The sequence below is a fragment of the Nicotiana tomentosiformis genome, chromosome 2 (genome assembly GCF_000390325.3).
Source record: "Nicotiana tomentosiformis chromosome 2, ASM39032v3, whole genome shotgun sequence".
NCBI lineage: Eukaryota > Viridiplantae > Streptophyta > Magnoliopsida > Solanales > Solanaceae > Nicotiana > Nicotiana tomentosiformis.
Genome location: NC_090813.1, coordinates 176,820,444 through 176,833,561, shown reverse-complemented (window position 1 = coordinate 176,833,561; position 13,118 = coordinate 176,820,444).

Sequence of the window (13,118 nt, the reverse complement as noted above, 5' to 3'; positions counted from 1 at the left end):
ATTGTTTTTGATTAAAAATCTATACTCAGTCATGTTTATACATATTTGCAGCATAACTCAGTGTCTATTACTCTACTTTGATGCATCATATAAATGTTGTTTAGGCTGAATACTTTATTTTCTGAAAGCCCGAGAGGCTAGAGAGGTTTATGACTGAGTGAGGTCGAGGGCCTGATTTGTGAAGATATTTATGGGATCGGGCTGCACGTTGCATCATGTTTGATATAGTTCGAGGGCCTCCTTGATTTATGTCATGATTGACTTGATATAGCGCTTGGGCTGAAGGAGTCCCTCCGGAGTCTGTACACATCCCCAGTGAGCGTAGGTACCTACTGAGTACGAGTGCCGAGTGCTGAGTGACTGGGAGGCATGAGTGATGGTGAGGTCTTCCCGATGGGTTGTATACGAGTAATTGTGAGGTTGCCCGAGGGGCTTTATATGAGTGATGTTGCCCGAGGGGCTGATTATGATTTCATTATTTTTGCTCACCTTTGCATTGAGCCTTTGTTTGAAAACTGTTGAAAGATGTCTTTAAATGATTTTACTGGAACTGGATTTAAAAGAGCTGATTTGATTCAAACTCTGGTTTTAAAAGCATGTTGTATTTTACTAAATTTTTGTGATATGAACTTTACTTGCATTATTGATCGTCACTACTTCTCATCCTTTATTTACTGTTGTTACTTACTGAGTTGGCATACTCACATTACTCCCTACACCTTGTGTGCAGATCCAGGCGTATCTGGACACGGTAGCGGCTATTGACTATTCCGATTGCATATTTTCTCGGAGATAGCAAGGTACCTGCTCTTCTCCCTCTTATCTTACTTTAGTTGTATTTAGCTATTTCCCAGACTATGTTGGTCTCGATATTATCAGACAAATTGTAGTAGATGTTCATGACTTGTGACACCCCGATGTCGGGCTTTTCTTTTCCGCACTTTTGTTTTGATTCGAACTTCTTTACGAAGGTTTTTCTAATCGGTTTGTTTTGGAAATGAGTCGGCTTGCCTAGTTCTACGATAGACGCCATCACGACAGGGTTAGTTTGGGTCGTGACAAGTTGGTATCATAACCTAGGTTACATAGGTCTCACGAGTCATGACCGAGTTTAGTAGAGTCTTATGGATCGGTACGGAGAGGTCTGTACTTATCTTCGAGAGGCTGCATAACCCTTAGGAAACTCCACATTCTTGAATTCTTGTCGTGTGAATCTGTTGATTCTAGTAACTGAATTTCTGTTGTTTCATTCTCTCACAGATGGTGAGGACTCGCACTACCGGGCGGGAGGACCAGCCACCAGTACCACCAGCCAGGGCCGCCAGAGACCGAGGTCGTGGTAGAGGTAGAGGTGCAGCACGCACAGCAGTAGGGGCAGTACCTGCAAACCCACCAGTTACCCTAGATCAGGATCAGATCCCAGTTGTTGATGCCCCAGCTCAAGCACCACCTGTGCCTATTGTGATTCCAGGCCTTCAGGAGGCCTTAGCTCAGATTCTAACAGCGTGTACCGGCCTTGCTCAGGCGGTCTCTATCTCGACGGACGCAACCACTTCTCAGGCCGGGGGAGGCATTCAGACTCCCACCGCTCGCACACCCGAGCAGGTTGTTCAGGGACTCCAGACACCGGGGGCACCACCAGCCCAGCCGGTTGCAGCAGCTCAGGACTATGTGGTTCCTGCTATGCCTGAGGATGATCAACGTAGGTTAGAGAGGTTTGGGAGACTCCAGCCTCCACCTTTCAGTGGCACAAAGAGAGAGGATGCCCAGGACTTCTTGGACAGGTGTCAGAGGATACTCCACACAACTGGTATTTTGGAGACTTGTGGGGTCTCATTCATTACTTTTCAGTTTTCGGGGGCTGGACTCAGATGGTGGGACACTTACGAGAGGCGTAGGTCTGTTGGCACAGCACCCCTTACTTGGCAGCAGTTCTCCGTGGTCTTTTTGGAGAAGTTCATGTCTCAGTCCCGCAGAGAGGAGCTGCACAAACTGTTTGAGAAGCTTCGCGAGGGTGATATGTCTGTGACATAGTATGAGATGTGGTTCTCCAAGTTGGCCCGTCATGTGATCTGGTTGGTTCCCATGGACCGAGAGAGGGTCAGGAGGTTTATAGATGGCCTCGGTTTTCAGCTTCGATTGCTTATGACCAGCGAGAGTGTCTGGTGCTACTTTTGATGAGGTGGTCGACATTGCTCGAAAGATTGAGATGGTTCGCGGTTAGGAGAGGGTTGAGAGGGAGGCCAAGAGGCCTCGTGGTCAGGGTGGGTTCAGTGGTGCTCCTCATGGGGGTCAGTTCCAGCATGGCAGAGGTCGTCTATTCAGGCATGCTCAGTCAGCTCGCCCAGTTAACCATGGTGCATCATCGAGTCATGGTTCTCACAGTTCTCATCAGGGCCAATCATCACTTAGTGCCCTCCTAGCCCAGAGTTCGTCCCGTGCTCCATCAGTTCAGGGCTCCTCCATGCCATGTTCTTCTACCAGTTATCCCGGTGCTAGGGGTTCCCTTCAGTCCCCGCCACCAGGGAGTTGTTTTGAGTGTGGGGAGTTTGGGCATATGTGGAGGCAGTGTCCTCGTCGTCATGGAGGTCTATCTCAGCAGAGGAGTTGTCACACCTCGCTTTCTACCCCAAAAGATATGTGTTTGTTATGGATTGTGGGTTAAAGAGTTTTTCCAATTAAAGTGACAAACTTGAGTAGGGACTAATTTATTTACAGAGTTAATTGTCTCTATTATTATTAACCTTTTATTTGAATCCCTAATAAAAGGAAGGTTTGACTCTATTATTATTGGTCTGCGAAAACAAAGTCCGGGTAAGAAATTCTGTTGACCTGGGAGAAGGTGTAAGGCATTTGCCGACTCTTGTGGTTCTAGCACGGTCACTTTATTGACTACATTTGGCTTATATTTTGTGATAAATTGTGTTTTATTGGTTCTCATTTTTTTACCTATGTCCTCTTTTATTATTAAAATATGAAATTATCTTTGAAACGAATCACGTGTGTACATCCGTTTCGTTTATTGTGCCAAAATCATATCGCGCATACGTGTACATAATTAATAGCATTTTATTATTTATTAAGATTGTTTTGGCCAAAGTTAACACATACTTCAGTTTTATTTTTGGAAATCACAATTATGTCACGCAAACGTATACATAATCGCGATAAACTAATTAAAGGCGTGCCTAAAGCACTCTATCGGTGTTCATTATTCTTCCTATATATTTTTTATTATTGTAAGGTTATGAATTATGGAATTACTTGTGGAAAAAGTGTATGATTTTAGATATTTGAATAAATAAACCATCATATACCAATACCCTACAATCCAACAATTGAAGCCCAAACTTATTAGGGTCCAAATCTTCCCAACTTTAAAGCAAGTTTGAATACCATATTTCCATAAACATGATTAAGTATATAACATTTAATGACTAATTTATATTATTATTTATAAAGTTTAAAGGCAAATAAATAAAATCAAATGAAATAAGATTAAAAGAATAGAGGAAAGAATAAACCTTTAATGCAAGATTTCAAATTAAATGAGTTTCCAAGAATAGGTACAGTAACTTAGACGAACGTCGAACATGCATAAGCGAAGAAGAACATCAAAGCTAGTGAACGGAGCTCCAACGGAATCCTCGACCTCGACTATTGACTTCATTTTTTGGCGTGTAAAAAGGGATGTTATGAAATATTTTTGTTGGGTTTTGGTTGATGAATAGCTAGATTTTTCGAAAACAAGATACGAAGAAAGAATGATACGAGTAGAAATTTCCTTAGCATACAAGAATAAAAACTAATTTCTCTCAATTCCCTCCTCCCTTCTTTTTTTTCTCCTTCTCACCTCCCCTCACATTTCTCTTCTATTTATAGAAAAAAAAATCTGAATGTTTCCAGATTTTTTATTATTTTATTATTTTTTAATTAAAAAGAATTCCTACTTCCCATTTTTCTTCTTTTTAAAAAAAAATATAATTCCCCACTTTCCTATACTTTTATTTTTTTAAATTTCCCACTTTTTACTTTTTTTTTATTTTATTATCCACTTATTTTTCTTTTATTTTTTTAATTTCCACTTATCTTAGTTTTCTTTTTTTTTAATTTCTACTTTCTTTTACTTTTTCTTAAAAATATTTCAGCTACATTTACTTTTATTTTTTAATTCCAACTTCTTTTACTTTTCATTTTTTAAATTTTCACATTCTTTTACTTTTATTTTTTAAATTTTCCACTTTTTTTTTACTTTTTTTAATAAATAATTTCCACCTAATTTTACTTTTACTTTTTTTATACCATACTTTTAATTTTTCTGTTATTTTATTCCTATCCGAAAATTAAAAAAAATATTTAATTTTTTCGGTTTTGTTTTTAAATTTATTTTATTTAAAGTTAAAGATAAAAAATAAAAATAATACTAATAGTAATAATTTGACCTTTAAAATTATTTTTAATTCTTACCCTATATAAAAAAATGTAACAAAACTTAAAAATATATATTAAATTTCTAAAAGTAATTACATAGTAGAAGGTGGTAAAATTTCAAATGTGACTAGGCGAAGAGTACTTCTACCCGGAACTATGAGCTGGATCCCCCTAGGCGAATAGGTTCTACCTGGGTTAATCTACAAAAAATGGGAAGTATAAAAAGTAGTGATGCATGCTGAAAAATAAAAGAAAAATGGAGATTTTGAGGAACTTACCCTTGGTGACATTCGTCCTTTAAGAATTGCCATTCTTCACTGCTTTGTTCCTGCTTCAAACAAAGAAAAATTATGAGTTTTTAAAGTGGTGGTCGGTTTGTGGCCTTGATGCCCTAAGTAGCTTGAAGTCATGGCCACTGCTGTAGAAGAACTGATTCTTCCAGTATGGTACTGAGATGCTTGGATACTCTATATAGCTTCTTGGAGACCTTGACTCTCCGATATTTCCCCCGACTGTTTCATATCTGGATGTCCATGGTACCGCTAGCCATTGTCCCTAAGGCAAGGCAAATTTCCTTTAAAATAGAACTTAGTTGTATTGAAACTAGTACCAGTTCGTGTCTATAGTACTTATCAACTTTCTCCAAGAAGCAAGTCTTGCTTAGGCGATCTTTTTAGTTTCTTCGAGACGCTTTGTTCATCTTATCAAAAGAGATCACAAAATTCGTGCTTTCATCAATGTCGTATATGCCCCAAATTATGCTTAGTATTACAGGGAAACTGTATTCAATTTTGGAGCCATTTCTTTTCTTTGCTTTTGATGCAAGATTAGACCAAAAAATGAATCAAAGAAAAATTATGGATTAAAATAGAAAAGCAATTGAAAGTGAGAAAAACAAAAAGAAGGAATTATGTCTAAACAAAAGGTGCCCCTTTTGGGGGAGGGGAATAGGGAGACTTATCTGGAGGTATGTGCCGACTTCAATGAATCATGACATGCATTTTGGACTGGACGCTTGATCCGTCTGAGCTGTCTAATTCTCAAAATTCTGTCGCAAATGTTCATCTTGAAAATGTCTTAGTTGTGCTCATACAGGAGTATCAAAGACCCTCATTCGGCTAGTAGCGCCCTTTGCGGGTTTTCGCTAACTAACCTCTCTCATTTCTTTTCTTACCATCGCCTTATAGTGCTCTTTGCGAGTTTTAACTACAAGACTCTCTCATTTTCATTTTCTCTGCTCGTCATTGCCCTATGATGCCCATGAAGGTTTTCACCAATAAGACTCTCTCATTTTATTTCTCTCATTTTGGTTGCATCAGATCCAAATGACTGTATCCTACAATTCTTAACATTCTCATTGATTGATCGGAAGGACTTGAAAAGGATTTGGGTAAAAAGAATTTGGATTGAATTACAACTTTGGGACCTTTCAGGCGAAACCATCACCGAACCATTGCAACATCTTCCCTAGTTTTAACTTTTTGGGGGAATGTGAATTTCTATTTTGGTGTGACTGAACCCCAGAGAGAGAATGCCTACATATCCTTTCGAAATAAAGTCGAACGTAGTTCAATGACTCAGAAGATTTTTTTAATTATTATTATTTTTTTTTAATTTTTTTTACAAGTACACGGGTTCCAAAAGAAGGAAAAACCAAGAAGACAAATATGGCTCAAAAGGGTTAACAAAAGGGTGAAACTTATTTGGGGTAGTGAACAAAGATAGCCTTCGTTATCTCGATCTGAGAAAATCGATGCGTGGAAGTTCTACAGTGGGTATGTATCAAACATAATATCTTTTTGACTGCATCTGCATTGACATTTGTTTTAGGGACATTTCCTTCGATGTTTTACAGGTACAGCGCTCTCTTTTGGCAGTACTCTGGTTACCATGGATGGATCCTTCCAATCTGGAGCCAATTTTCCTTTAGTTGTTCCGATTCTTTGTTTTATTTCCTTAAACATATCTTCATTGCATTCTGACTCTTGAATCATTATTTCAAAGTCTTGACTACATTTTAGGATCTGGACATGAAGTCTGCAAGCATGTCATGTCATTAAAATCTGCATTAACAGAACTGAAAAGAGAATAAAAAAAGTGACAAGATTAAGAAAAGAGACATTCCTGGACAATGAAATATTAATGTCATTTGATTTTCAATTTTTTTTTCTTTTGAATTTTAAAGATAGAGGGATTTACATTGGAAAGTAAGACAATAAATTAAAATATCAGGATCACACCCTGAGATAATTCGAACACAGAAAGGATAGCAAGACTGCTAACGAGACTCCTGTCTAATGGGGAACTTTCAGGCTTGGCGACTGTTTTTTGGCTTTTCTTCTGTCTCGGCAATGACTGCAATGGCCTTCAGTGTCGGATCAAATTCCTCATCTTCACATATCATTCTGACTACTGGCCCATTGGTGTGAGTAGCCAGAGGATTGTTCATCATATTAGGGGCATCTTCATCCCTAAGCACTATTGCATTGACCTCGATGAGGTCTTCCACTGCTCTCTTAAGAGTCCAACAGTCTTCCGTATCATGTCCCACTGCTCCAGAGTGGTATTTACATCTAGCATTAGCCCGGTGCGAGAAGGACTCAGGGTTTGGCTGGTTCGGGGCTACTGGCTACAGTAGACCTAGCCTGACTAACTTTTGAAATAAGCTCGAATATGATTCACCAACATGGGTGAACTGATTCCATCTGGGGAGGATTTTTTTCTTTTTCCTTTTCTTTCTTTTTTGATTTTTTTTTTATATCTTGATTTCTTTTTCTTTCTCTTTTTGTTGTTATTCGCTTTTTGTTTTTCTCTGTTATTTTTTGTCACTCTTTTCTTTCTTTTTCACTCAATTTTTTTTCGGTTTATACTTTCACTCAATTTGTTTATGGCTATGATTGAATCTGATGGGGATTGCCTACGTATCATGACGCCGCATGAATCAGATCATTACATAGTTCAGGAAGATCGGGAATAAACTGACCCATTTTTTATATATAAATACTTTTAAATATTATTATTTTTTTGAGTTTTGTTTTACTTTTTATAGAATTTTTAATTTTTTTAAAGAAGGAATTCTAAAGAAGGAAAAAAACATTTTGGATTTTGATTTGAATTTTGTTTTTATTCTTTTATTTTCGAATTAAAGACTTCGGAAAAGAAGGAAAATATTTTTTGATTTAATTTTTTTTTTAATTTTCTAAGGAAAGAATTCTAAGAAGGAATTAAGGAAAGGGAAAATATTTTTGATTTTGTTTTTAAATTGGGGTCGGAACCGATGAGGTTTGCCTACGTATCTCACATTTGGTGAGAATTAGACCCGCGTAGTTCGGTCAATATTTTAGGAATGGGATGACACTTTTATTTTTGGGAAAAATTCAATCTTATTTTGTAATAATCATTTTGGGGTAAAATTTTGACAGGGTTTTTGGATTTTCAAATACCGAGAATTTTTAAAAAAAATATGGGTAAAATTTTTCTCTCCTATTTTCTTCCTTCTAGTTTTCTCTCAATTATTATTTTTATGTTTTAGAAGCCGGTCAACATGCACAAACCGAATCAAACATAATGTACATGTAGCACATAAGATGCATCAGGATGGTCTTGTATTTATCGGGTACACCTGTCCTAGACGGACCCAACCCTTGTGTTGAGTCCCCAAAGTAAAATACACGTGATGCAAACAAATGTTTCTACTAGGGATCTGGTTCTATGTTTAAAATCCTGGGGGAGGGGGGGGGGTAGACCAGGCTTACTCAAGCGGACAGCTCGAGCCGAGGTGGGGGCAACGTACCGGTAGCACGAAATTCTACCTGGCCTAGTTACTGATCCAACCTCGTTCTATTTGGTATGACCTCTAACAGAAAAGTGGGCCACGCACACGTGTGCACCATAAATTCAGAAGACTCAGAAAGGAGTCGTAAGAAGGTAGTTTATATAGTTCAAATAATATCAAAGCGGTAAATGAGCGGCAATTAGCACATTAGTCCCACAAACACAGTAATATAAACAATAAAGAAAGCCATGTATAGATCACATTACAAGCTCGAATTCTGAACCCTGAACCAGAAGTTCTGGGTTCTTGTCCCCAGCAGAGTCGCCAGAGCTGTCACACCTCTTTTTCTACCCCAAAAGATATGTGTTTGTTATAGATTGTGGGTTAAAGAGCTTTTCCAATTAAAGTGACAAACTTGAGTAGGAATTAATTTATTTACAGAGTCGCCACTTGGAATTGACTTTTTGGGTGTTCCAAGTCACCTTTTATTTGAATCACTAGTCAAAGGAAGGTTTGACTATATTATTATTGGTCTGCGAAAATAAAGTCCGGGTAAGGAATTCTATTGACCGGGGAGAAGATATAAGGCATTCCCCGGCTCATGTGGTTCTAGCACAGTCGCTTTATTGACTACATTTGGATTATATTTTGTGATAAACTGTGTTTTATTGGTTCTCATATTTTACTATGTCCTCTTTTATTATAAAAATATAAAATTATCTTTGAAACGAATCACGTGTGTGAATCTGCTTCGTTTATTGTGCCAAAATTATGTCACGTGTACGTGTACACAATTAATAGCATTTTATTATTTATTAATATTGTTTTGGCCAAAGTTAACACATACTTTAGTTTTATTTTTTGGAAATCACAATTATGCCACGCGAACGTATACATAATCGCGATAAACTAATTAAAGGCGTGCCTAAAGCACTCTATCGGTGTTCATTATTCTTCCTATATTTTTTAGATTATTGTAAGGTCATGAATTATGAAATTACTTATGGAAGAAGTGTATGATTTTAGATATTTGATTAAATAAACCATCATATACCAATACCCTACAATCCAATAATTGAAGCCCAAACTTAGTAGGGTCCAAATCTTCCCAACTTTAAAGCAAGTTTGAATACCATATTTTCATAAACATGATTAAGAATATATCATTTAATGAATAATTTATATTATTATTTATAAAGTTTAAAGGCAAATAAATAAAATCACATGAAATAAGATTAAAAGAATAGAGGAAAGAATAAACCTTTAATGCAAGATTTCCAATTAAATGAGTTTCCAAGAACAGGTACAGTAACTCAGACGAATGTCGAACAAGCATAAGCGAAGAAGAACATCAAAGCTAGTGAACGGAGCTCCAACGGAATCCTCGAACTCGACTGTTGACTTCACTTTTTGGCGTGTAAAAAGGAATGTTATGACGTATTTTTGTTGGGTTTTGGTTGATGAATAGCTAGATTTTTCGAAAATAAGAGACGAAGAAAGAATGACACGATTAGAAATTTCCTTAGCATACAAGAAGAAAAACTAATTTCTCTCAATTCCCTCCGCCCTTCTTTTTTTCTCCTTCTCCCCTCCCTCGCATTTCTCTTCTATTTATAGAAAACAAATTCGGAATTGTTTCAGATTTTATTTTTATTTTTTATTTTTTAATTAAAAAAAATTCCCACTACCCATTTTTCTTCTTTTGTTTTTCAAAAAAAAAAATAATTCCCAACTTTCCTTTACTTTTCTTTTTTTAATTTCCCACTTTTTAATTTTCTTTTTTTTATTTCCACCTATTTTACTTCTTTTGTTTTTAATTTCCACTTATCTTACTTTTTTTTTATTTCTACTTTCTTTTACTTTAAAAAAAAAAAATCAGCTACCTTTACTTTTATTTTTTAATTCCAACTTCTTTTACTTTTTATTTTTTAAATTTTCACATTCTTTTACTTTTATTTTTTAAATTTTCTTCTTTATTTTACTTTTTTAAGAAATGATTTTCACCTACTTTTACTTTTACTTTTTTTATTCCATACTTTTAATTTTCCTATTATTTTATTCTCATCCGAAAATTAAAAAAAATATTAATTTTTTCGATTTTTGTTTTAAAATTTATTTTATTTAAAAATAAAGATAAAAAATAAAAATAATACTAATAGTAATAATTTGACCTTTTAAATTATTTTTAATTATTACCCTATATAAAAAAAAAATGTAACAAAGCTAAAAAATATATATTAAATTTCTAAAAGTAATTACATAGTAGAAGGTGATAAAAATTCAAATATAGTCAAAAATTAGGCGCTCGCAGGAGTCAACCTTCGATTTGAGCACCAGTTACTTCACCACCCGCCTAGTCAGCTCAGGGTGGAGGTCAGTCAGATAGGGGTCGCCCTAGAGGGAGAGGCAGATCAGGGGGTAGTCAGGCACGTTTCTATGCCCTCCCTGCCAGACCAAATGCTTTTGCTTCAGATGCTGTGATTACAGGTATTGTCTTAGTTTGTCATAGAGATGCCTCTGTATTATTTGACCCTGGTTCCACTTATTCATATGTTTCCTCGTATTTTGCTCATTTTTTGGATATGCCCCATGAGTCTTTAGTTTCATCTGTTCATGCATCTACTCATGTGGGTGATACTATTATTGTGGACCTCGTATATCGGTCATGTGTGGTGACTATTGGGGGTCGGGAGACCCGAGTGGACCTTTTGCTGCTCAGCATGGTTGACTTTGATGTGATATTAGGTATAGATTGGTTATCTCCATGTCATGCTGTTCTAGATTGTCACGCTAAGACCGTGACATTGGCGATGCCGGGATTTCCGAGGATTGAGTGGAGCGGTTCTGTGGATTATGTACCAAGTAGGGTGATCTCATATTTGCAGGTTTAGCGGATGGTTGAGATGGGTTGTGTATCCTATTTGGATTTTGTGAGGGATGTTAGTGCAGAGACTCCTGCCATTGATTCTGTTCCGGTGGTACGTGATTTTTCGGATGAGTTTCATGCAGACCTATTGGGCATGCCGCCTGACATGGATATTGACTTTGGTATTGATTTGGTGCCGGGCACTCAGCCCATTTCTATTCCACTGTATCATATGGCACCGGCGGAGTTGAAGGAGTTGAAGGAACAACTTCAGGAACTCCTTGATATGGGGTTTATTCGGCCTAGTATGTCACCTTGGGGTGCACCGGTTCTATTTATAAAGAAGATGGATGGTTCCATGAGGATGTGTATTGATTATAGGCAGTTGAACAAGGTCACAGTCAAGAACAAGTATCCTCTGCCTCGTATTGATGATTATTTGACCAGCTTGAGGGAGCGAGGGTGTTCTCCAAGATTGATTTGAGGTACGGGTATCACCAGCTGAAGATTCGGGTTTCGGATATTCTTAAGACAGCTTTTAGGATCCGTTATGGCCATTTTGAGTTCTTAGTGATGTCTTTTGGGGTGACCAATGCCCCAGCAGCGTTTATACATTTGATGAACAGTGTAGTCCAGCCCTATTTGGACTCATTCGTTATTGTATTCATTGATGACATCCTGGTGTACTCTCATAGCCAGGAGGAGCATGCTCAACATCTGAGGATTGTATTACAGAAATTGAGGGAGGAGAAGCTTTATGCAAAGTTCTCCAAGTGTGAGTTTTGGCTCGGTTCAGTAGCATTCTTGGGGCACGTGGTGTCCAGTGAGGGTATTTAGGTGGATCCGAAGAAGATAGAGGCGGTGCAGAGTTGGCCTAGACTGTCCTCAGCCACGGAGATTAGGAGCTTCCTTGGTTTGGCGGGCTATTACCGTCGCTTTGTGGAGGGATTTTCATCTATTGCATCGCCCTTGACCAAATTGACCCAAAAGGGTGCTCCATTTAGGTGGTCGGATGAGTGTGAGGAGAGCTTTCAGAAGCGCAAGACTGCCTTGACCACAGCTCTAGTGTTAGTTCTGCCATCAGCTTCAGGTTCTTACACCATGTATTGTGATGCCTCGAGGATAGGCATTGGATGTGTTCTGATGCAGGAGGGTAGGGTGATTTCCTATGCCTCGCGCCAGTTGAAGACCCATGAGAAGAACTATCTTGTCCATGATCTTGAGTTAGCAGCCATTGTTCCTGCCTTAAATATTTGGCGTCATTATTTGTATGGGGTTTATTGTGAGATCTATACTGATCACCGGAGTCTGCAGGATCTTTTTAAGTAGAAGGATCTTAATTTGCGTCAGCAAAGATGGTTGGAGCTTCTTAAGGACTATGATATCACTATTTTGTACCATCCGGGGAAGGCCAATGTGGTGGCCGATGCTTTGAGTCACCAGGCGGAGAGATTGGGGAGTTTAGCGTATCTTCCGGCAGCAGAGAGACCTTTGGCATTGGATGTTCAGGCTTTAGCGGGCCAGTTTGTGAGATTGGATATTTCTAAGCCGGGTCGGGTGTTGTCTTACGTGGTCTCCAGGTCTTCTCTTTATGACCGTTTCAGGGAGCGTCAGTATGATGACCCCCACTTGCTCGTTCTTTAGGACAGGGTTCGGAGAGGTGATGCTAGGGATGTGACTATTGGTGATGACGGCGTGTTAAGGATGCAAGGCTGGATATGTGTGCCTAATGTAGATGGGCTTCGGGAGTTGATTCTTGAGGAGGCCCACAGCTCGCGGTATTCCATCCATCCGGGTGCCACGAAGATGTACTAGGATTTGAGGTAGCACTATTGGTGGAGGCGGATGAAGAAGGATATAGTTGGGTTTATGGCTCGGTGTCTCAACTGTCAGCAGGTTAAGTATGAACATCAGAGACCGGGTGGCTTGCTTCAGAGGTTAGAGATCCCAGAGTTGAAGTGGGAGCGGATCACCATGGACTTCGTAGTTGGGCTCCCACAGACTTCGAGGAAGTTCGATGCTATTTGGGTTATTGTGGATCGGCTG